The following is a 25,824-nucleotide window of genomic DNA, read 5'->3' on the forward strand; positions in this document are numbered from 1 at the left end:
GAAAAGAGACCCCAAAACTCCTAATCTGTGTATAGCTCCTTTCAGATTCCAAAGTGCTTTCACATACATTCATCTCAGCTCATCTTTGCCCTCAACAGTTAGTGGGGCATTTCTATCCTCATCTTGTGATGGGGCGACTCCATCATACAAGATAATGATTGTCGGAACCAGGACTAGAACCGGTCTCCGTAACAGAAACCGAGCGCAGTGGGGTGATGTACTTCGCCAGCGGGATTTTCTCATCGAGGAGGTGGAAGCGTGAAGGTGGGTGTGGATGCACACGAACTTTTCTCTCTCCTAGATTATGTGTTTTTCATTTTCTTTTTTGTCTTTCCCGTTCTGGCGTTAGCCCTACTCAGGAATCCTAAATCTTTCACTTCACACTCCCACCTCCCGCAAGGCTTTTCATCCGTTCAAAAGATTTGCATTGCAATCATAACCTTGAATGACCAAAGTGCTGGAGGGCCGTGCACAATAAACCTTGGAGGGAAGAGCTGGGACTACCCCATTTTACAAATGAGGACACAGTAGAATGTAGCGGAGCCTGTGGGACTCCAGCTCCTAGCTGTGACCCACCATACACATCTTTCAAAAGGCCCATGGGTACGGGGTAAATCAACCAAAGGGGTTTCATTTTTTTGACATTAATACCCTAGAGGGGGAGATAATTTGGGGCGAGATAATTCTGGGGCTTTCATTTTGCCATTTTGATGGAAACATGGCTGTTACAATGATTTTCCTTCCTCTCACTAGGGCTCCTTCAGAAGCAAATCAATAGCCCCAGAGCAATAATAAATGGAAACGGAGGCTTGGCATCAGTATTGGGACACAATGGGGGGTGGTAGGGACTGTTATGAACTTGAGGGCAGCTTCAGGCTCTGCCCAAGTGAAGGCGCCGCTACTACTCAGATCTAGCAGATTTTTGCCATTCAGGGTAAGGTATTAATATGGCCAGGTCATCCCATTTTTTAATAGGCCATGTAAATCCAGATATTTAAGTGAAATTTCCCAGCTTGTTGGTTACTCACTTAAAAAATGCTAAATACTTGCTATCTAGGTCAACGTTGATCAACCCAAATGAAATGAATCTATAAACAAGATCCAGTCCATGGAGCAGGGTCTTGTACCCTGGAGATTGGGGTACTTTACGCTATTTCATTTGGGCCTCCCAACACCCCTGTTAGCATGGATGACTATTTCCATTTTTTGGAAGAGGAAACCCCAGTTCAGGAGAGTTCTATAACTAGTCCAAGGTCGTACAAGCTAATCAAAGCTGGAACCAAAACCCAGGTATTCTGACTCCTGGTCCTAGATGGAGCGTTTCCCTCTGTATCCTCTGATCTCATTAAGAATTTGATTCTTGCTTTCTGGGTGTTGTGAGCCAAGTTAGGCATGGAGTGGCACTGGGGTGTGGAGACATAGCACCTTTCCTGGGAAGATGGCGAGGGAGTGCCAAACTGCTGTCCTCGAAAGCTCGGCCTGATGACTCAGCGGTGAAGTTGTGTCTTGAGGGTAAATCTGAGTCAGAGGAAGCAAGGCAGGAACTGGGACAGCCCAGGCTTCTGAATCCCAGAGTAGGGAATCACGAAACAGGCAGAACGGACTAAGCAAACACATCCACTCCTAGCCCCCTAACCCCCTGCCAAACGCACACACACACACACACACACACACACACAAAACCCCATAAGCCAAAGACACAGAAACACCAGCTAGAGCATAAGCCAAAGACACAGAAACACCAGCTAGAGCATTGCCTTTTTTTCCTGTCATAATAAGAAAGCAGCAAGAATTAGACTGGAAAGTAGACCATTTGTGCAGTCGTGGGAATATTGCAAGCAACAGGTCTTCTAGAATCTCAGGTTTGGGCATGTCCACTGTAGGACCAGCCAGAGCCTTTCAGACAGAGTCTGTAAAGCTGATTTAGAATGACTGGGCACAACACTGCTGTAGCCTGAAGCTCCGTCATCAGAGGATGGAGCCCCAGGCAGAGAATGGAGTGTGTCCTTCCCCCACCCTTTGCTGGAGGATCAACAAGTATTCACTATCTACCATATATGTGCCAGGCACTGAGCTGAGCATTTCGCATACATGATCTCATCAGGACTCACAATGAAACTGTGAACTGGCTATTCTCCTACTAAGGATAATGCAGTACAGTGTCATTTGCCTAAGGACTGAGAACTAGTAAATGGAGGAGGTGGGATTCAAACTTGGGTTTTGGTTACTCCAAAGACTAAACCCTCTCTAACTGAGGGCCTGAAAATTGCAGCAAACGTGAAGATGTGTCACTCAGAACCTGCTTCAAGAAAGGACCACCCAGGCCTGCCTGGTGGTTCAGGTGGTTGGAGCTCCATGCTCCTAACTCCTAAGGCTGCCGGTTCAATTCCCACATGGGCCAGTGGCTCTCAAACGCAAGGTTGCCAGCTCAATTCCTCAAGTCCCACAAGGGATGGTGGGCAGCACCCCCTGCAACTAAAAGATTGAACATGGCACCTTGAGCTGAGCTGCCACTGAGCTCCCGGATGGCTCAGTTGGTTGGAGCGTGTCCTCTCAACCACAAGGTTGCCGGTTCCACTCCCGCAAGGGATGGTGGGCTGCGCCCCAGGCAACTAGCAACGGGCAACTGGACCTGGAGCTGAGCTGCACCCTCCACAACTAAGATTGAAAGGACAACAACTTGACTTGGAAAAAAAAGTCCTGGAAGTACACACTGTTCCCCAATAAAGTCCTGTTCCCCTTCCCCAATAAAATCTAAAAAAAAAAAAAAAAAGATAAATTTACCATTAAAAAAAAAAAAAGGACCTCCCAGTTGTAAACAGTGTGGTTAGCTGACACCCCCACAGTGTGGTGAGCTCCTGCAGGGTCTTCCTCAGTCAATGATACTTAACAGCCAGCTCTCGGGGTGGGGTAGGGAAGAAATGTGTGCATAGATACAGTCAATTCTTATTATTCACAGTAGTTTATAAATTGGTCGCAAACACTGAAATAGCTAATATCGAACCATAGCTCCTGGGGGAAATGCAAAGTTAGGTTCCTATAAGCCTCTGGGCACTTTTTCATCAACTGATCAATACATAACCTTGTTTTATGTTACTGTTTAAAGACTATATATATATATGCATATATATATATGCATACACGTTATATTTTTAATATACATAGGGTGCCAAAAATGTGTACACATTTTAAGAAAGAACTGTGTTAAAATTGTAATAATATATACCAATAACAAAAGATGAATACAAGTCATGTGTATACATTTTTTGGGCACCCCCGGTATATTGTTGATTCATTAACGTTGCACTAACACCCAACAGCACTATAACTCACTCCTGAGTAAATGTTATCTATCACATGTATGTTCTCCATAAGGCACATCACAGCCTTCTTGTGCTTAGGAATACTAGGTAGCACTTCAGCATTGTATTTTGGGGCTATTTTAAACGATGAAATCACCTACAAAAAGCACCCCAAAATGCAAAACAGTACCACTAAATAGATCACAAACAAGACACTTCTTTACAGCCCGAGAGCTGAAACAAGAAGGCAGAGGGATACCGTGTTCAGTGTCAGATGGGAATGTGCATATCAGGAGACTCAAAATTTTCACTGCTCTCTGCATGTCTGAGAGTGACTGAAAAAGTACTGTGACTATTGATTTTGGGGTTACAAATAAGTGTTAGCAAGTAAGTGAATTTGCAAACACATTATGAAGATCAGCTGTACATGTATGTATCCATATGTGCCTTCTGAGCCCTTCATATCCATCACCTATCCTTCCAGGTTTATCTCCCATAATCCTCTAGCCAGACTGGACCGTTCACCATTCTCCAAACATATCCCACTCCAAACTTATCTAGCTTTGTAACTGAGTGCAGGCTGCTGCCTACATCTGGACTCTTTCTTCTATGCCTCCCAACACACACACACACACACACACACACACACACACACAGAGTCTTCCTGTGTCTGAGTGATTCTGCTGTGCAATTTTACCTCCTCCGTGAAAGCCTTCTTGATGCCTCAGACAATGGGATTTCTCCATCCTTGGGACCACAATGGCATTTTGAAGCCTATGTCACACACTGCTCAGGTTCTACCTTAGTGATCTTCAAAAAAGACAAATCTGATCATGCCACTCCCCTGCTTAAAACTCCTCAAAGGCATCACGTTGCTCTTGCGACAAAGTCTGGATTCCTTTACGAAGGCTTACAAGTCTAGCCCCTTCCTACTTTTCCCGTCTCATCTTGTGTCCCCTTATCCTCTCTCCTCTAGCCACACAAGACTCCTCTGAGTTCCTTTAACACACTGGATACCTCCCTGCCTAGAGTTCTCTCTACATACTGCATATTCTTCTGCTTGAAATTTTTCTCCCTCCAGTTCTTTGTCTGGATAATTAATACTTATCCCATGAGTCTCAGCTTAAACATCACTTCTGCAAGGAATCTTTCTGATGCACTCGTAACCCTCAGACTAAGTTATGAGTTCCTGGTGTCTGCTCCCATAACATCTCTGGTTTTCTTTCATAACATTCAGCACAATTTAAATGATGTGTTATTGCCCACTTCTCCCACAAGATTGTGATTACATGAAGAGAGGCCTGTCTCATTTGATGTATTTCAGCACCTAGTTCAGAAACTGGCACATAAAAATGTAGCCTGGCTCTCAAGAAATGTTTATGAATGAATAAATAACGAAATCTCCGTTGTCTTGAGAGCTGTTTGAGAATGATGGGATAGCAGACAGGTAAAAGAATTATGGAGGTTTTAAGTTTTCTTTTACTTACTTGTAGTGTTAAATCACTGCTATCTTGGTGTTTTATACTACACACAAGTCTAAATTCAAAAGAGTTATTATTATTAAATTCAAAAAGAATATGCCCCTATTACATTATTTCATACACAAAAATCAGTTAGATAATGTAGATTTAAATGTGAAAGAAAATTAATAAGCTTCTAGAATATAACATAGGAGAATATTCATGTCCTAAAAGGAAGATTTCTTAAACAAGATATCAAAAGCACTAACCCTAAAGAAAAACATTTGGAAGAGATTAAAATTAAGAACTTCTGTTCATCAACACTTATTGATATAAACAACAACCCTTTTACTCCCTCTTACAGCTCTGTGGGTTGGCTGGGCTCAGATGGGCAGATCTGTTGCTCCACATCACACTGGTTGGGGTTGAGTCATCTAAAGCTCTTTTGGGCTGGAACATCCAAGATGGCTTTTTCACATAGCTGGTTAGTTAGAGGAAAGACAAGGCCCAGAACGAGTACAAGATTGCTTTCAACATGTTTTACTGGTACAACATTGCTTTCAACATGTTTTACTGGTTAAGCAGTCATGGGGAAAGCCTAGATTCAAGGGGAGAGAGTAATAAACACCAATTCGCAATGGGGAGAGTGAAAAAGAATTTATGGTCACCTTTAATCTACCACAACAACATTAAGAGAGTGGAACAGCAAACCACAGACTGGGAGATGTTTTCAGAACATCTATGTTATTGGCTGAATTGTGTCCCCACCAAAAATTTCATATGTTGATGTCCTAACACCTGGTACCTTGGAATGTGACCCTATCTGGAAATAAGGTTATTGCAGATGTAATTCGTTAAGGTGAGGTCATTCTGGAGTAAGGTGGGCCCCAATCCAATATGACAGGTATCCTTATAAAAGGGGAAGTTTGGATAAAGAGACACGTACACAGGGAGAATGCCATGTGAAGATAAAGGCAGAGATCTACAAGCCAAGAAATACCAATGATTGCCAGCAAACCACTTGCAACTAGGAGAGAAGCATGGAACAGATTTTCTCCCATAACCCTCAGAAGGAATCAGTTCTAATGATATCATCATCTCATACTTCTAGCCTCCCAAACTGTGAGACAGTACATTTCTAAGCTACCCAATTTGTGGTGTTTTGTTATGACGTCGTTAGGAAATTAATACAATATATAAAGAATGCAATAAGAAAAAAACAACCCAATAGAGAAATGAGCAAAAGTTTAACTGAACACTTTATAAAAATAGAAATTTAAAGTGTCAGTCATATGAAAAAGTGCTTAACATTATTAGTTATTAAAGAAATGCAATTTAACCTCAAAAAGGTATCACTACACACTCTTCAGAATAACTTATAGTAAAAATGTTAATAATACAAAGTGTTGACAAGGATGTAGAGCAAATGGAAGTCATAAACATTGCTCCTGGAGTGTAAACTGGTACAACCATCTTGGAAAACTGTCAGTATCTACTAAAGCTGAATATATATCTATATATCAATATATCTATATATAGATATATATAAATGTTCATGACCTAGCAATTCCACTCCTAAGCATAGACCCAATAAAAATGTGCACACATGTACACCATAATCATGAATTGTTATAGCAGTACTATTCACAATTTCTCCAAACTGTAAACAATTTAAATTTATGTCCAGTGTAGAATGGATAAATAAACTATGGTTAAATCATACAATGGAATACTATACAACAATGAAAATGAACCAACTATTGCTACATGAAACAACATGTATGAATTTCACAAAAATAAATGATGAGTATGAAGTACAAAGAGTACAGACTATATAATTTCATTTAATAAATTTCAAACAGAGGGAAAACTATTTTATGATGGAAATCAGGTTAGTGGGTATCTTGGGAAAGAAAAGAGCAATTAAAAGTTTGTACAAGGGAGATTTGGGGGCTGACAGTGTTCTATTTTTTAAATCTAGGTAATATTTACAAGACTGGGTTACTTTGTGAAAATTTTTGAATTGTGCTTTTATTGTGTGCTTTTCTATGTATTAGGTTGGTGCAAAAGTAATTGTGGTTTTTGCAATTGTTTTTAATATTTTAAACCGCAATTACTTTTGCACCAACCTAATAAAAATTTACTAAAAAATTAAATACATTCCAAAATGTCAGATCATCTCTACCAACTGATAACTGGAAATTCTACTTGTGCTTTTCACATTTGTAATGATTTATAAATGTGCTCTACTGGAAAATCATTCTGAGAGTTTTGAGGTTATATAAAAAGAAAGGAGATTGTAAATTTAATTTCTTTATCTTTTTATATAAATTTTTATATAAATTTTATATACATTTTTATATAAAAATTTTATATAAATTTTATGTAAATTTAATTTCTTTATCTTTTTATATAATGAAGCTTTGTTGTATACGTGAACTATTCAAATAGTTGTATACGTGAACTATTTAAATAGTTGATTAACTATTTAAAATTTGATTAAGTAATAGAGTGGACAATGGCATATTAAGCAAGGAATCTGACATTAATTTGGGAGGCACAGGTGATTCATTGGATGACAGAATTAGTGGCCAAACAGATCTCAACAATATCAACTTGCATTCTAATCTCTACACAGATGGCAGCTAAAGTCCAGCCTTCCTGAACATGCAATTACTCCAGCTTCAGGCTCTCTCTTTCTCATTCAGTTTATTTCACATATATAATTCTCTGCCACAGTCTTACATTGCTCTTCACATAGCTAACTCCTTCTGAGTCTAGTTCAGGTATCACCTGACTCCTGTGACAGCCTCTGTCTGAGACCCCCTCCTTTGGATAATCATGCCCTGTGCAATCCCCTCCGCTTCAGTGTGGGTTGGACCTAGCGATTCACTTCTAACAAATAGAATATGGCAAAAGGGATGGGATGTCGCTTAGGAGTTAAGTCACACAAAGACTCTGGCTTCCATATTGGGCTTCCTGTCTTCTTCCCTTACTCTGACTCTTTTTCTCTCAGAATCCTTGCTCTGAGGAAAGAAAAGGGCCTTGTGTGAGTAGCCCTATAGAGAGGCCCATGTGGTGTGAAACTGCCATGTCTGGACAATAGTGAGTTAGGACCTGCGATCTGCCAATAGCCAAGGAAGAGTGCTTCAGGGTAAATCCTCCCCAAGTCAAGCACTGAGATGACTACAGTCCCAGATGATATCTTTTTTATTTTATTTTTAAATTTATTTTAAAGATTTTATTGGGGAAGAGGAATAGAATTTTATTGGGGAACAGTGTGTACTTCCAGGATTTTTTCCAAGTCAAGTTGTTGTCCTCTTGATTGCAGCCTTGTGAGACCTTGAACCAGAGGCAACAACTAAGTTGTACCCAGATTTCTGACCTGCAGAAACTGTGAGCTAATGCATGTTTGTTGTTTTAAACAGCTCAAGTTTAGAGTAATCTGTTACACAGCAATACAGCCCCCACCTTCACCCTTCCCACCCCAGGTTGGATTCATTGCCCTTGTCATACCCAATGCTCTCACAATCACAGCATTTATCACCCCTTGTAGTAATTACTGCTTACTTGCCTATCTCTCTCACGAAAGGGACCAGGAACTATGTCTTACAAACTTTTTCATTCCAGTTCCTAGAACTTAGTTGCTCTCAATAAGTGTTTGATTAACATATGAAAGAATAAACAGATGATAGCTGTTTAACCTTGGGAAAGAACAACCTCTCTTATTCTCTATCTTTTTGTTTGTAAAATGATAACAAAATTTGTAGAAATATTTGAGATGTAAAAGGAGCATGACCTAGTAAATAATTAGAGGTGAGAGGTGAAGGGAAAGAAAGAGTCAAAGTTTGGAAACTGGGCATCACCAGGAGAGAGAAAGAATAACAGGAGGAGATGGTTTAGAGAGGAGGATGGTAGGTTCAACCTTGGACTCACCAAAACTGAGGTGTCTTTGAACACATCCACCAGAGTAATGGGTATACAGTCTGATGCTTAGGGAGAGGTCTGTGCTGAGATACATTTGGGAGTTAGTAACATATAGATGGTAATCGAAGTCATGGAGAGAAGCCAGAGAGAGAATAAACTGTGGACTCAGAATAGACCCCCTAGGGGATATTCTCATTAAGAGAAGGACATGAAGGGTGGGAAATGGACAGGGGTCTGTCTAGAATTGGAAGAGTGTGGTATCCCAGATGCGTGGATGTAGACAGTTTCACAAAGCAGGAATGATCAACAATAACAAATACAGCAGAAATCAAGATATTAACTGGAAAACATCCATTGAATTCAATAATTAGGAAATCGTTGAAGACTGTGGCAGATTGTATTTTTCAAAGAAGACTGTAACAACATTTCCCATCACACATACTCTTCTACAATGTGACCTCACCATTGTCCTATTCAGAAATGGGTCTATACTACCTCCCCTTGATTTGGGGTGGGCTTGTGACCACTTTGACAAGTGAATTATGGTGGAAGAGGTCTATGGGACTTCTGAGGCTGTAAAATCATAAAGATTTCTGAGTTGCAAAAGGCGATGCCTCTTCTACCTTGTTTCCTGGAAAACTAGAGCATGTCATGTAGGAAGCCAGACTACCCTGAAGCCACCATTGCTGTACGGAAGCCAAACCACATAGAGAGACCATGTATAGGTAGGTCTCCATTCAGCAGACATTATGGAAAAGGGACAAGCTGTACTATATGACCAATCTGATTTCCTGGCACAGTCTGACTTCGGAATGCACAAGCATAATAAAATGGTTATTTTATGCCAGTAAGTTTTGGGGGAATTTGTAATTTATTACACGGTTATAGTACCTACAACAATAACTTTAGGGAAAGCAGTCTCCATGGAGCAGTCAGGACAGAGGCCAGAAAACAGTGGGTTTGGGAACATCTAGGAGGTAAGGAAGGAGGTGACACATGAGTAGAATATAGTGGGGGGAGATCAAATTAGAGGGTGATAGAAGGGGGTTTAGGAGGACTCTGGTCAGATGGAGTAGAATGGACAAATTTATAGGACAAGAGGAAAATATCAGAAGAGTGGGAGAGCTGAAACAGAGAAGAGAGTTTACAATAGAGGAGTCAGCAGGGGAGGTGCAGGGCACAGGTTCAAGAACTGGACTTGAATGATCTTCACTGTGACTGGAAGAAAATAACTGGAATTTGTTGGAAGAAGAAGGCATAGCAGGATAGCAGGATAGCAGTTTGAGGAAAACAGCAGTCATGGTGTGAGTGTCGTTCAATTGATTACCTATAGGGTCTGGACCTTCAGCCAAGAGCACTGACAGGCTGAAGGAAATGGAAAGACAAAAGGGTTGGGGTCTTTTGGAGGTGAACATGCAGGTGTCATGGGTATGAGGTCATGAGATGGCTCAAAGGATGGGAGAATGTAACCATAAAGAAAGTTACCGGAATCTAGATGACCCAGTCCTGGGTCATGATAAGATCCAGGGTGCGGTCTGGGAGTGGTGGCTGAAGTAAAGTGAAGGTGAAGTCTCTTGAAGTTAAGGAGATCCAGGAAGTAACAGTCCAATCAGTTATGTACCAGTGTATTGAAATCTCTTAGGGTGACATAGGACTTGAGCTGGGGAGGAAGACTGAGAGTCAGGCTATGAATGATTCAGTGAATGAGCATTGGACAGTTTTCAGTGTTAACAAGGAAAGCTGTTGGATACCGGTCATTTCTACTTCAGATGTGTAGAATATGGATCCAAGAGGGCAAGCAAATTTCTCCTGAAGAGCTACAGAGGAAGTGAAAATTCCTGTGAAGACAAAAGGTAATGAGAGCCTTCTGTGAATTTCTTGGAGGAAAGAGGGAATGTTTACAATGGATGGAGGTTTCTGGGGAGTGGGATGTAATGGCTAAACAGGGTATAGAAGTGGAGCGAGACATGGAAGGAGGAAGAGAAATGGTGGGGGTAGGTATGTGTATGGGATTTGAATTGGGGAAGGGACTTTTTATTACAAGGCCCTTATTGTGGGCAGGACACTCTTAGAGTATTCAGAACAGAGGCAAAAGGCGAAGCTAGGCAGGCAGTAGCAACCTTATTCTAGGTCAAGATACTTGCTCCTCAAGTCCAGTGTCCCTCCCCAAGATGTGCCTCTCCTGGTGGAGCCAGGAGGCCCCTATGCCTGGAAGGTGACTGTCTCTCAAGGACACTGTGAAGGGGAGGTGGGTGGTGGGTGGTGTGGCACTTGACTGTGAGACCCCTTAGACATCTTGGGCGTCCTTGACTCAGGAAATTACACGAAGCAATGGATCTTCCTGTTATGACTGTTTTGCTATAAATGAAACAGGAAAATATGAGAGTTGTTGAACTCTCCTGAGAGGAAGACAATAAAAAGCAATCTTACCACCCACCTGGAAGTTCATTTTAAATGACTTTCTAGAGTTATTTTCAGATCGAAACAGACACGCTCCTATTAATAAGCTTGGCTAAGTAAGGGCCATCTGTGGCCGGAGTGACTCTGAAAACCTCTTCCCCACAGAGTCCCTGAGAGTGACAAAGAGAAAGGGTGTGCTCTGGTCACTGGACAAGCTATGCTGGTCATTGCAGGTAGAAAATTCTACAGGGAAAAAGAATCCTCAACTTCTAATTCCACCTCTTAGAGTTTATATGCCTAGTTACAGCAGTTAAAGAAGAGGGTTTACCCAAGACCGGGCATCTTGCTTTCCAGGCATCTCCCCTGCCTACCCCACCCCCCAGTAACATCCCCAGAAACCTGAGGGAGGAGGTTCTGTCCCCATTTTAGAGATATGGAAACTGAGACTTAGGAGAGTCCATCTTTCCCCTCAAGTTCCCACAGTTAGAAAGAGAAGCTGAGATTCAAGGCGGTGTACCTCCTGAGCCTGGGTAAGTAACCATGTCACAGTTTTGCTTGTCTTCACACCATTTAGACGTGTGAAAATCTGCAAAGTCAAATTCTTCTTGCGTTGTCTCAGATGTGGGTCGGGAAGCAGCTGATCATCGTGTCCAGACTCTCCGCCTTGCTCGCACAGAACTTCAATGTCCTTGTTGTAACCTACAAAGCCACCACGGGCTAAAGATTGGGTCTCCTGCAACCCAGAACCTCCATCCTGAATGGAGGTCACCTCCTTTCTGTCAGGCACTCTGGTTTTCTGGTTTTGAGGAACAGAGAGCCCTCCATTCTCATCTCCTTAGGAGAGAGGGAGTGAGGCCGAGCTGGGGCTGAAGAAAGGACGGAAGGTGCCCTGGGTGCTTCTGTGAGTTATGGACCACGTGGTTTCCATGTCTGTCACTGCTTCATTTCCAGAATCTTCCTTCTCCCTGCACACCTACTAACCAATTCTCTGCTTACTCTGGGCCTCTCCTCAAATGGCCCTTGAAGCTTTGACTCCACTGTAAAGAACCTTCCAATGCGTTCCTGTGGCCTCCAGCTCTGCTGCTAACTGTCTGCTTGTCGCAGCATTTCTTGGTTCAAATTCCTGAGGCGGGAATCTGATTGGCCTGGCTCCCTTTTTGTGCTGGGCCATAGGTCATAGGTTGCTGGCTGGCCTGTTGGCTCAGATGACTTTCCCTGTTGTACTGGACAGCTGGGCATGGGACAAAACATGGCTGAGGAATGTCCCTTCCCCCTTTCAACTATGGCTATTCATTGAATTGTTTCTTTCAGAAAGGACAATAGCTAATATTTGTGCTGTACTTCTAAAACCTCCACTGGCCTTGATGCAGGAACACAGCATTTTGCAGCGTTTATAAATAAGTCTTAACTGCTAGGAATGACAACTTACAGTAAACATATTCTCACTCCAACGTTCACTATCATCACATAACCCAGTGCTCCTTTAAACGTCTCTCCAAACTAAAATGTCTGTCTATCCCTGGGAGCTCCCAAATAGTGACTCCTGTGTTAGCAGGGAGTCTGGTCTGCTGCCAAATGACCTCTGCATGCTGTCCTCTTCTGCCCCTGCCATACACACCGCTGGCCCTGCCACCTCTGGCACTTGCATTTTTGCAGCTGTCACTGTATCCCTCGACCCCAGTGTTGCCTATGCTGATCAAGTCAACACACCCAAGTGATTTAAAGAACAACCATAGGGGGAGAGTTCGTCTCTGTTTACATTACCTACTATCAAAGGGGATCTCCATGCTCTGGCCTCCGATGGCTTAGGGAGGCTCGAATGAATCTGCTTTTTCAGTTTGTACAAGGCGCAGGACACTTTGCCTAACACTCAGGCACAAGAGCGTGTGTGTGTGTGTGTGTGTGTGTGTGTGTGTGTGTGTGGTGGGGGGAGGGTTGTCAGGTTGGGGCAAAGCTGAGGAGAGGCAGCAGGTCTTACTCTGCATGCGCCTCCATTTGGTTACCGGGGGTGATTTATTTCCAGGGATACTCCTTGGTTTCTCAGGCATCTCCCCTGCCTACCCCTTGGTGTGCGCTCAAGTCTGATGCTCAGTGGTGGAGGTGGCTTAGAATGGAGCAGCACCCACCTAATCTCCCCGACCTAACAGTGGACAGAGTCGGGACCAACTATTTACTCTACTTGGAATCCTGTAAGAAGAGGGAAAGACCTCAGCATAGCGACATGAGGTCAGACAGCCTGTCTTCTCAGCACCACCGTTTGAACTGGCTATTTGGTGTGTCTGCGGCCTATACGTGAGGGCTAATAATCCCTGCCTTAAGGAACTGTTGTGGGGAATAAATGGAAAGAGGTACTATACCTAAAGCACCTGAGCCTGTTCTGGTCCCTGGTAAGAACTCTGGATGGAGATGTTACTATGACCCCGAGGAAGAAAGTCAGATCCCTCCACAGGTGGCTGTCGTGGGCATAGCCTCCCAGGATCAGCAGGAGGGAAGCAGGAGGAAGATGAGCCCTTAAGTTTGCACTGGTCTCTCTGTACCCCTCTGCTACCCTTGGGGTAACATGAGAAGTAGAAACAGGGTAGATGTCGGGAGAGGGATGAGGGAAGAGATTGGGCACAGCAGTGGACCTAGTGCAATGGGTCCCTGGCAGCCAGTCCTTTATAAGGGACATAAGCCTGACCCTTGTAGGTCAGCTGGGAACAGATGGTAGACACTTGATGTGATACTTAAGAGCACCATTTTCAGGAGCCAGGCTGCATGCATTGGAATCCCAGCTCTCTCACAAGCTGGGTGACTTTGGATCAGTTATCCCAAGGCTCAGTTTCCTCACCTGTTAAATGGGAGTCACTATAGAACTTATCACATAAGGTTAAGTTCTAATGAGCAATTAATCATACAACACACAGAGAAAGTGCTCAGAACAGTGTCTGACATGTGACAAACTAGTTCATTATTGTTGTTTAAACTCATCTGTGTCTTACCTTATCCAATAAGACTGTAAGTTCTTCAGATATTTTAAGTTTTGTTTTTTCACTGTAGGTCAGTGTTGATGATGAAAAATGAATGAGTGAATGAATGGAAAATAAACTTATTTATAAATTTCCAGTGAAGAAGAGCTTATTAATAGTGCTTAGACATATGTGATTTTATGCATTTACTGAGGCCTATCCTTTCAGTGTGACTACATACACCCACACCCCACAACACGACTCCCCACACTCTCTTCCCCACCCGCTCCCCTTCCCATATACATCCTATCCCCGTTCCCCTCCTCACACCCTTCCACAATCCACATCCCCCTTTTTAGACTTTCTACACACAAACACAAGCACACACTCATACCCACTCCTTTTCACACACCTATGCACACAAATGGTTTGCATGTACATACAAACACACACACTCTCCCATTCTGAAGCAATCTAAAGAATAGATTTTTTTCGGCATTATTTTTTAAGGGTGAGTTAGGAAAAGAAAATCTGCCTACTGGCTGTTTAGAGTCTTTAACACTTTCCTTGCTCTGTCCCTTCCACCCCCCCACCCCCACCCCCACACCCTTCTGTCTACCTACCTGTTCCTCTATCAGTCAAAAGAAAAGAGACTTTTCGCATGACAGAGGAAAACTCATTTCCCCATTGGCTACCTGGGCAGAAACTAGTCTTTTCTCAACCCTGGAGGAGTACAGCCAGGCCTGCTCCAGGGCAACTCAGACACATCTGGACTTTTCCCCCTTCAGGGGAGATTCCCACAACCCTTAGTTCTTCTCAGCAATGGTTTTTGCATTGCTAGGGGACTGAGAGGAGAAAACGAACTCATATTTAACACAAATATTTGTTATAAACATTTAACAAATATATTTATATCTGAGCGGCATCATTTCAGCCTCATAGCCCTATGAAGTTAGGCAGCTCTCCATTCTACAAATGAGGAAGCTGAGCACAGAGCTGTTCAGGGCCTTGTCTGTGGTCACATGGTAAATAAATGGGGGAGCCAAGATTCAGAGGCTTCTGACTCCAAAGGTACAACTAAAAACTGAAAGATCCTCTCTAGAATGTTAGGTCCAGGGACAGCTTTGCCAAAGCATGGCCTTGTCGTGCACTGACCAACTGACAGGCACAGCCCTTTCCTGGGAGGAGCTTCAATATGAAGCATGTGTGACAGCTCTGCCTTTCCGGGGAGATGCAAGCACTCTCTCTTGACTCTGGCAACAAGCTTCTTCATCCATCTATCATCCACCCGCCCACCACGCTCCTGTCTACCTATTCGTTCATGCACTCATCCATCCGTCCATCCATCCATCCAGCCATCCTTCCATCTAAAATCTTTCTGAGCCCCAATTTACTTGTCCATAGAAATGAGAACAGTTGATGTAAGGTTTAAGTGATGCAACACATGTAGTAGGTGCCTTAATGTTTATTCCATGGATGTCTTTTGCCTTGTTAAGGAGTCAGTTTCAGGGGGATTTTAATTCTTTGGAATATCCCATTCTCGTGGCTGGATAATGTTTAATGAGCCCTGTCCTTTGATTTATTGCTCTGGCGGTGGGGGGTCTGGGGCACTGGGCTGCACTGGGTCCTTTTAATTAGATGTGTCTAGGAGAAACAGTGGGCAGGGGGATCACGAATGACACAAACACACGTCATGAGCAGCCTGCAAGCTTCCCCTTAAAGAAGTCAAGCATGGGGGCTAGGGGCTGGGGAGCAGGAAGCTGAGGTTAGCTTCCCCGTGTTTCCTCCACATTCTTTATCTCTTAAGAAGAAGCTTCTACAATATTGAACTATAAAAACCCTCAGTTGGGTCTTTGATGTGTCTTCTCTATAAGAAGCCTCAGCTTGACCCTGGGGGAGAAGGAGAAGGAAGGCTTAAAGTCTGGGTTTGGGCTGCTGTGAATAAATCTTGCACGGCTATGGCCTGGATTGTCTCCTAGAAATGATAATCATGGAAATGGTTATGCTTGACATTTGCACTTTACAGTTTGCACAGAGTTTCCACATCACCATCTCATCACAACCCTGTGTGTTGGGAAGGACAAGCATTTCTAGACTGTAGGGGATCAGAATATGCTACCCAAAAATATGCCACTTTGGCATCAGGATTATTTTGAGCTAAAGACAACTGAGAAATAAAAAAAAAAAGCAGACACCAAAAAAAAAAAAAAAAAAAAAAAGATCTCTGTGTCCACTCCCTATTTGCCTAAAAGCAGATTTGTGAATTTGTGAAAAGCAGATTTTGCCTAAATTTCCATTTGTGAAGGTATCTCCCTCTCCTGTAGCAGGAAGAGGAGGACCCAGGAGGACAACTCTTAGACCCCTAATTGCAGGAGATAACTCTTTACCAGTCCAGCAATGGCACCAGGAGGAATCTACATAACATCCCTTATTAAAATAGCTTTTATCTTCCATTAGTTTCCCCATGTATTTACCTACTCACAGTTTTCAGTCCCTAAAAGCTTAAATCTGTTTCTTTGTCTTATCACTGCTTTATAAATTTTTCGTTCTTCATTAAGATGCTATGTAAGTCCAAGTGCTAACCACCCCAAGAGTTACTCATCACTGAGTTTCTCCCGCATGGGCATGCGTGCTGCATGCAATCGTAAGCTGGTTTTGCTTTTATTAATCTGTCTTTTGTCAGTTTAATTTCCTGGACTTCAGCTGCAAAACCTAGGAGAGTAAAGGAAAAGTTTGTTTTCCTCCCCTACAATGCCTATCACAGAGATGAATAAAAACCAACACAGCGACAAGCGAGCTGCCCCCCAAATCACCGAGGCTCCAACCCTGATCCCCTGACTCCAGACCCAGAGCACTGTCCCCCATTCCAGAGGTCCTCTTTTCACAAGGCCTTTGACACTGGGAAAGGGTTATGCCACCACGCGTTAGGCAGCCCATGACTTCCAAAATCTCCTAGCTTTTTGTTGTTTTTAAGTTTTTAATTAATTAATTCAAATCTGTTTACAGTCAGATGCAAACTGTGCCGTGTGCCAGGGAGCTCCTCCTCCCGAGCAAATGCAGGCCATTATGATTCCGTGGATAAAAGGCATGACCAGGAGCAGGCTGCTCTGGGAGCATCAAGTTACCCCGCCAATCACCTCCTGGAGGAAGTGACTCAGCAGCTGAGACCTAAAAGATAAGTCAGAGTGACTTGGGCAAAGGGAGCAAGAGAAGAGGGTCCTGGGTCCAGGAAACCCACCTGCAAAGACCAAGATGCAAAGAGCTTGGTGAGTAAGGGAAATCGAAGAGGTTCAGTAGCTAGAGGATGGAGGTAGAAGGGCCTGGAGAGTGGTGAGACTTGAGGCTGGAGGCAGGGGACAGATGTCAGAGGACCTCGGCAACCATGGCAACGAGTTAGTCTTTATCTTAAGAACAGTGGGAAACCATGGAAGGTTTCAGCAGGCCCTTCAGGTGGTTATGTTTGCATCTGACTGAAGTGAGAAGAATGGGTTGGAAGAGGTGAAAGGTGAAGGGCTAAACCTGGGGGGGTTGGTGTTTTGGTGTATTTTCAACATGTCTTCACTACTGGATTGAGACCTTCTGGAAGGTAGAGAATAAGTCAAAAAATATGGTCCTGAAGTTGCCAGTATTCCCACAGAAGCACACTTCTGGAAGAAAAAAGCCTTTATAATTATCACTAGACATTGAATATCAGGCAGAGTCTATACAGACCCAGGCCTGCCCTCAAGGAGCCCACAATTTAGATACATAAACTCCACCCAGGTGTCTGCACCAAGCTCTATGGGAGCACCGTGGTGGCATGACTGGCTCTGTAGAGGTTAGGAAGGCTTCTTGGGGGAGGTGACATCTGAGCTGGGTCTTGAAGGATGGAGAGAAATTTGTTGGGTGGCTAATTTTTGATAAAAATAAAGGTCTCAACTTTCTTAAAGGATAGTAAGGTTAGAAATTAAAATGGCACATTGGGAGGCATTTGTCAGGACTGCCGCACACCTGCTTCCTTGCTCTTAGAAGTAATTCCTGAATCCCCCTCTCCACTCCCCACCTCATCCCCAGCTGCCAACTGAACACTGGGACTTCAAATCTGTTCTATACCGTGACACCTTCTTAATATAATAATATGAAGTAAACTTGGCATAGTTCTGCCATTAAGAGCAGATGGACCTGGCTTCAAATCAGGGTACTGCCACACCAACTTATTAGGCAAGTCACCTTGACTTCTCTAGACCCTCGGTTTCCTCATCTGTATAATGGGAGTATGAGCAGTACCTACAACACAGCATTGATGAGAAGATTCCTATACCATGATGCCATAGTATCTCAGCTCTAAAACCCTTCTGTACTCTGCTTTGTGTGATGGGCTAGGCCTCTGCAAATCACATTTGTGTTCTGCCAGCTGGCTCCATCTTAAGTTCTGCCAATGGGGGTGCTAGAAGGAGCCACAGAGCTAAAGGGGGAAGATAAGACTTGTTTCCTGTCGGAAGGAAGAGATCAGGAAGGCTTCCTAGGGGAGGTGACATCTGAATTGGGCCTTGAAGAATGAAGAGGAGTTTGTTGGATACCTATGAGGATCGCTCCAACGCCTTTTCACCCTGGCAGCCTCAAGAGCTCCCTATAGCAATAGCTGAAGACAGTTTGCAGTTTTTCCATACAGAATTAGCTCCATTACATCCAATCAGAAACATCAGCACCAGCCCAGCAGTCTGAGTTTCAGTTCACAGGGTCCCTCCACTAAACCTCTAAATTTTAATAATTCTACGTTTTAATAACGTTTTCCCATGTGGGCCCTTACCCCTAAGGTCATAGTTATTTTCTGCAGCTGCTGTCTCTGTTTCACCTTATAGTTCTCATTTTACCCTTTCAGTTACCTAGTTAACAACCTAATACCTAGTTAAAAATCCTTCACATTCCATTCTCTCAAGTAACTGATGTGGTTTCTGTCTCCTGGCTGCATGCTGACTGTTATAATTAATTAAGAAGATGTAGATAAAGTGTTACATACAGAACTCTCGATAAATACTTGTTGCAATACCTTATGGGTTCCTAACATTTATTCTTTCATTTATTTAGCATATGTTGTTTCCTAATATGTGTCAGGCCCCATGTGAGCTACTGGGGTGCAGAGTTAAAGAAGACACAGTTCAGCCATCACAGAGCCTGCCATCTGCATGGAGGAGACCACCAAGGACCTGAGCCCACCCCAGGAATGGTTTTTGGCACCTCCTCCAAGCAGCTCCCATTGCTGACCTCACCTCCCAGTTACTCTGAGATCATCCAGAATTCCTATGTCCAGACATACCAGCACTCTTCATCTGGCACATTTTCAAACACCTTTTGTTAACAGACTCCAGAATTAAATACTACGGTAAGGTTAACCTGGTACTATTTTATGTTGTTATCATTTATTTGCACATCTTATCATCCTTCTTAGTAAATTACTTGGGTTGTCGTTCCCAAATGGCCTGTTTCTATATCAATTTCTCAGCCTAGCACAGTGCCAGGACTTGGTAGGTTATCAAAAAGAAATTTGAAGAATGAATGAATTTATCTATTCAAACATATCCTTGAGGTCTTACCATGAAGCAGGCACTGGGCTAGGCACGAAGGCAAGAACAAAGAAAACCAACAGCGTCCCTGCCCTCAATGAAGGGATGTCTGATTTGGTGACTGAAGCTGAACAACCTCTGAGGACCCAGACATTCCTGGGGCTGGAAGTGGTTCCATCAACCTGGTATGAGGTGGACTTTCCGGACAACCTCCGCTTCCTCCCCTCTGGGCCCTTGGTGGAAGCTGCTGCCTGCTGTGGTTTGCCTCATGTCCTGAACACTGGTGGCCAAAGACTATATTTAAAAAGCCAACATTTACATTTTTAATGTTGACTGGAATTGGAAAGGCTGTGGTAACCTTTCCAAACTGATATTGGTTTTTACATGATTGAAACAGGCCTGGCCTCAGGCATTTCTAAATGGAAAATTTTAAGTATTTTCAGTATCAGTGAGAGTGCAGAACCATCTCAGAAGCATCTCTGTTGGTATTCTCAGAAAATATCATCTCCCTCCCTTGAGCACACTCAGCAACTTGGCCCTGTCAACATTTCACGGTCCTTTTAACATTCGTTTCAAGAGTAGACAGCATGAGGACCACTAGTCCTATCTTGTGGGTGATGAGAAGAGTTTAGGGAAGCACAGAGGTACAGTGGAAAGAGCTTTGGCCTTAGAATGGGCTCTAAATATCTAAATACCTTCTCCACACCTCACGTACTGGGGGACAAATTGCTTACCTCTCTAAGCCTCCTTTCCCTCTGTAATAGTGGAATAAAAATGCTATTTCACAGGTTTGCTGTGACATTCAAATGTGGGAATCTGTAAAAATGCTTAACCTGCCATGCCTGGGCCTGTACTAATGCTCGATGGACATTAGTTTTTGTCCTTCCCCTGGCAGTGACCTGTGTATGATGACACATGAGAATCAGGTGAGAACCCCAAGCTCCTGGCTCCCAGGACTCTTTTCAAGAAGCCCTCTGAACACAAATAGATTAAAACGTACATATTTGTATTAAAAGCAGAAGGACTCATTTCCCACTTTATGCCATGACAGCCTGTCTGAAGACTTCTTGGCTGCTATCTTTTCCTTCTGTGTTTTCATTGTAGTAAAAGTCACTGCACTATCCGATGTGGTAGCCAATTGCCACGTGTGGCTATTTAAATTTAAATTAATTAAAAATAAATACAACTTAGAATTCAGTTTCTCAGCCACAGTAGCTATATTTCAAGGGCTCGGTGACCACATGTGGCTGGTGGCTACCAGTGCAGATGTAGGCCATTCTCATCATCACAGAAAGAACTATTGGAAAGTGCTAAGTGATAGAGAATAAGAGAGAAAAGGAGAAGGAAAAAGAGGGGAGAGGAGGAGAGGGGAGGGGAGTAGAAGAGAAGGGGAGAAGGGGAGGGGAGGAGAGAAGGGGGCGTGGAAGAAAGGGGGGGCGAGGGGCAAGGGCAGAGGAGAGGAGAGGAGAGGAGAGGAGAGGAGAGGAGAGGAGAGGAGAGGAGAGGAGAGGAGAGGAGAGGAGAGGAGAGGCACATTAGTTTTCCAGAGCAGTCCTCCTTCATGCACATGCTTGCACGTGTTCATCCAGGCATGGAAATCAATCTTTGTATGTGTACACATTCTGATGGAAGAGGGAAATTATCTTCTCTGAAAGAGGCAGTGCCTGAGAATTTAAAAAATTTACTTGGGCTCAAAAAATCTTGTCATTTAAAACTCATGTAATCATTTCATCCCCTGCTCAAAATAGGTCCACAGTTTTTTGTTTTTGTTTTTAAAGATTTTATTGGGGAAGGGGGAACAGGACTTTATTGGGGAACCGTGTGTAGTACTTCCAGGACTTTTTCCAAGTCAAGTTGTCCTTTCAATCTTAGTTGCTGGGCGCGCAGCCCACCATCCCTTGCGGGAGTCGAGGAATCGAACTGGCAACTTTGTAGTTGAGAGGCCACGCTCCAACCAACTGAGCCATCTGGGAGGCAGCTCAGCTCAAAGTGCCGTGTTCAATCTTAGCTTCAGGGAGTGGAGCCCACCATCCCTTGTAGGACTCGAGGAATTGAACCAGCAACCTTGTGGTTGAGAGCCCACTGGCCCATGTGGGAATCGAACCCGTAGCCTTCAGAGTTAGGAGCACAGAGCTCCAACAGCCTGAGCCACCAGGCTGGCTCCAGGTCCACAGTTCTTTATGGCCTACTGAAAAAGCCCCAAACCTTACCATGTTTCCAAAGTCCTCATGATTTACTTACGCTCGCCCTTCCAGGTGGCTTTGCACTATACCCTGTTCCCACATACCGCAGACATGCACAGGCATTTGCCCCATGGTGCTGGATGACCACCTTCTATAATACATCTGTACTCCGCACTTTTGCCTTAGCATCTTGCTGAGCCCATTGTCTGAAACACCCTGAAAGGCATCATCTCCACCTAGAAACATTGGTCAAAACACAGCTCAAATGCTTCCTCTTCCTTCTGCCTTCCCCAGTTCTGCTAGTCTGGTGTGGTTCTGAATCCAGCATTTTATTCATGTTTTTTTCAGAGCACTGGTCCACCTGTATCCATGTCTCCTTCCCTACTCTCTGTCCACTGCATTCCCTCATGATGATAATTCTCAAACTCTATGTGGAGGAAAGACCAACATTTTTTTGGTTCGGTTATTGTTTTTATAAATTTCCAGTCCGTTGCAGACTGATGATTATGTAAAATAAAATGAAATTTAAAAAAACAAAGACATAGAAAATATAAGTTTTAGTTATTTTATTGTTAGATTCAAATTGCTATAAAGGTTTCCAAACCTTTACTCTCAATTTCTGTACTTTTCTCATCTTTGGCCAGTAACAGTTTTCAGGTCACACTTGGAAGAACAATGCCCTCCCACCCTGACGAGAAGGTTCTGCATGTGATCAGTGCTTGAGACACTTGACGGAATTCTTTGGAAACTTTCTGCCAGTTCTCCTCCAGATGTCTGAGCAGATGCACAGAGGTGCGTCTTTGTGGAGGAGCCCTCAGAACGAGGAGGCCCCCTCTGTGGTGCTGCTTGCAGGAAGATTTGGGTGTGGACACTAGTTCTGCTGTCTGAGTAGCTTCATGACCCTAGACGTGACCTGAAAGTGACCTTGAAGTAGACCAAGGTTCTTGAACTCTTTTGTGTCATGGATCTACTTGATAGTCTGGGAAGACCTATGGATCTCTTCTCAGAATGTTTAATGTTTTAAATGCAGAAAATGAAAACCACAGGATTTCAAAGGAAATTAATTTTTCTAAAATATGTGGTGTAAAAAATGTTTCTTTATTAACATGAAAATAATGATATTTACTGGTGGGCAAAGTACCTACTATAATGTGACATATTGATAAGTGTGAAACTATATTTCAAGTATCTACAACCGTACTGTGACCTGAAAATACCAGTGATTTCTATTGTGACCGTCACAAATACTGGTCATTTTACTGTGATTTGTTGCCTATATTCATGATTGAAGAAACTGTTTAATTTCAGATTGAGATTAATAAAAATAAAGATGCAATTTTCTCCATCATCTAAGAAGGTCCAGACAAAGTGTCTCTTAACTCGCTCATTCACTCATTTGATGAGTATTAATTGAGAACTACTAGGTGTCAGGCATTGTTCCAGCATAGGCAGTTTCTGCCCTCACTGGGTTTTCATTCTTGCTGTGAGCTATATAACAAACATTTAAATATAGCTAATTCTTATTATTTGCAGTAGTTACATTGTATAAAGTCACCGCGAAGACTGAATTAGTGAATACCGAAGCATTGCTCCTAAGGAAGATAAAGGGTTAGGTTCCTGAGAGCCCCTGGTCACAACGTTTTCATCAACTGATCAATATATATCCTTGTGTTATGTGTGCTTCTGTTTAAAGACACCTGTTTAATATATATTGTTGACATTAACAATTGCACTCATAGCCAACAGCACTATAACTAACTATAACTATCAGCGTGAATGAAGCTTATCCAACACATGTATTTTCCCTATAAGGCACAGCACAGCCTTCATGAGCTTAGAAAAACTAGACAGTAAAATCTTAAACAGTAAAATCACCAAGAAAAAGAGGCCATTTTCAACAATCTGTCTGGCGAATGGCAGGTGGTCACCTTGCCTGAATTTGAGAGGTGTAAGGGGATAGTCGCAGGGGGAGTGGTGAGGAGAAGTACAGGAAGTGAATCTGGAAGGAACAGCAGGCAAGTGGGAAACCCCTGAAAAGTTTTTGAGCAGGAAGCTGATATGATTACAACTGTCCTTTAGAATGATGACACTGCCGGGGGAGGAGAAGATGAATTGGAGGGAGGAGAGACTATAAGAAGGGAGGCCAATTTAGAAGCAATTTCTGTAAACCAGGCAAGAGGTAGTGGGAGCCTAACCAAGGGCTGAGCTAGTGGGAGTGTAGAAAAAAGGGCCAATTCGAGAGCTGTTTTTAACATACAATTGACAGGGCTTGTAATTCTCTTTCTCCTGCCTTCCCATGCACATATCCTCTTGGATTGGGGAGGGGGGCTGCATGGAGGGGTTGGAGTTTAGGTGACTGAAGTTTCAAGTATGGATGATTAAATAGATGTCGATGCCTCCTCTCGTTGAAAGAGGAGATCTGGGAAGTAAGGCAAGTTAAGGTCAAAAAGCAAAAATTCCGTTTTGGACGTCCCCATAAGGACAATTGTGAAGATGCCTAGCTTCAACTGGAGACATGTCTGAAACTCAAGAGAGTGGATTTGGGAGTCCTCAGGGGGTAGGTAGTAGAAGCCTTTGGGGATAGACAATCAACCTTCAGGCTGGTTGGGGAAGGGAGGGTGGCCCCCACCAAGCAATTAGAAACAAACACCTGATAAATGGATATGACAAAATGTTCAAATATGTGACAGAAATAGTACCGTTGTCAAGAAGAAGAGAGATGAGTAACAGCTGGAATTGCTAAAAAGTTCTTCCTGGAAAAGATGACTTGAACAGATGTAGCAGGATACACAGGATTAGGAGGCCAGAAGGAGGTGCTGCTGGTGGGAGAGAGCCGTGGGTGCATCCGTAGGGCAGGAAGGATATTAGCCCCAGAAGTGCTGCAGCCAGGGATATAAACAAGGAACTGATTTAAAAACCCATTTTGAGAAAAGGAGTCACCAAGCTTGCCTCTGAGGCAAGAAACTGAGAGTCTAGAGAGTGGGGTGTGAGAGAGACATCTCTCTACGCCCTTTTGCATCTTCCGATTATTTTTACTTTGTGCATCAATTTTTTTTTAAATGGTTTGAACAAATCATTTGGCTTTGGCAGACTAAGAGGTGAGTCTGGTGCAGATGGGAATCAAATGGATCCCATGTGTAAGGGTCTGATTCCTGGCCTGTCTTTTAGGCAGGAGAGCAAGACAGTCTCTGATGCAGGGACCAGAATGGGAGGCTGCAGCTCTGAGTCTCTGCTCGAGAGGAATCTTTTACATGGATTTGGTCACTGGGAAAGTTGAGTAAGTAAATGAGCGCTCGCTCTAGAGAGTAGACGAGGACAGAATGAGAAGTGGCGGCACACTGGAGCTGGACAGCTTCCAGGGACATAGAAGAAGTATGCCTGAAAGGTGGATTGATGGGTCAGGGTTGGATTCTAATTTCAAAACTTTCTCTTATTACTTGCAGTAACAGTGCCAAAACTCAATGGCTTGACACATCAGCAAATCTTACAGAGTTGTTGTGAGAATTAAGTGAGATCATCATCATCCAACATTTCTGAGGACTTGCTATGTGCTGGGCTAGGTTGTTCACCTACCTGAGTCCTCATATAAACCCTATTAGGTGGTTTCCATTATTATTCCTATTTTCTAAATGTGGGAAATAGGCACAGAGTTTACTGATTCATCCAAGATCACACTGTGAGAAAGTAGCTAACCCAGACTGAACTCAGACTCCCTAACTCTAGAGTTTAATCTCTAGGGTGAAATACTCACTTAGCCCAGGGTGAGACACACAGCACCAGTCAGCTTAGGCAAGGCAATGCTGCAGTAACAGACAATGCCAACAGCTCAGTTGCATAACACACACAAGTTTATACCTCCTTCCTGCTACCTGTTTACTGCAGGGCGACAAGTATGGCCCATTGTAATTACTCAGACATAGGTGATGCAGGCCTCATCTGCCGTGTGCTTCTGCAATCCCTGGGGCAGGAAAAGAGAAGGGGAGAACTTTCACCCAGCATGACACACATTGCCTCTACTCTTCTTTCCTTTGCCAAAGCTAAAGCAGCAGGGAAATGAAATT

At 43.4% G+C, this 25,824-nt stretch overlaps 1 long non-coding RNA gene across 1 annotated transcript; it reads left to right on the top strand.

The window, feature by feature from the left end:
• LOC109447043 (uncharacterized) lies at window positions 1-23,014 on the top strand. Its single transcript, XR_002137312.2, has 4 exons — window positions 1-264; window positions 17,044-17,303; window positions 19,105-19,399; window positions 22,408-23,014. It is a non-coding gene; the product is annotated as an uncharacterized LOC109447043 (long non-coding RNA).
• Window positions 23,015-25,824: the final 2,810 nt, after the last annotated feature.

Source organism: Rhinolophus sinicus, linkage group LG06 (assembly GCF_036562045.2).
Source record: "Rhinolophus sinicus isolate RSC01 linkage group LG06, ASM3656204v1, whole genome shotgun sequence".
Lineage (NCBI taxonomy): Eukaryota > Metazoa > Chordata > Mammalia > Chiroptera > Rhinolophidae > Rhinolophus > Rhinolophus sinicus.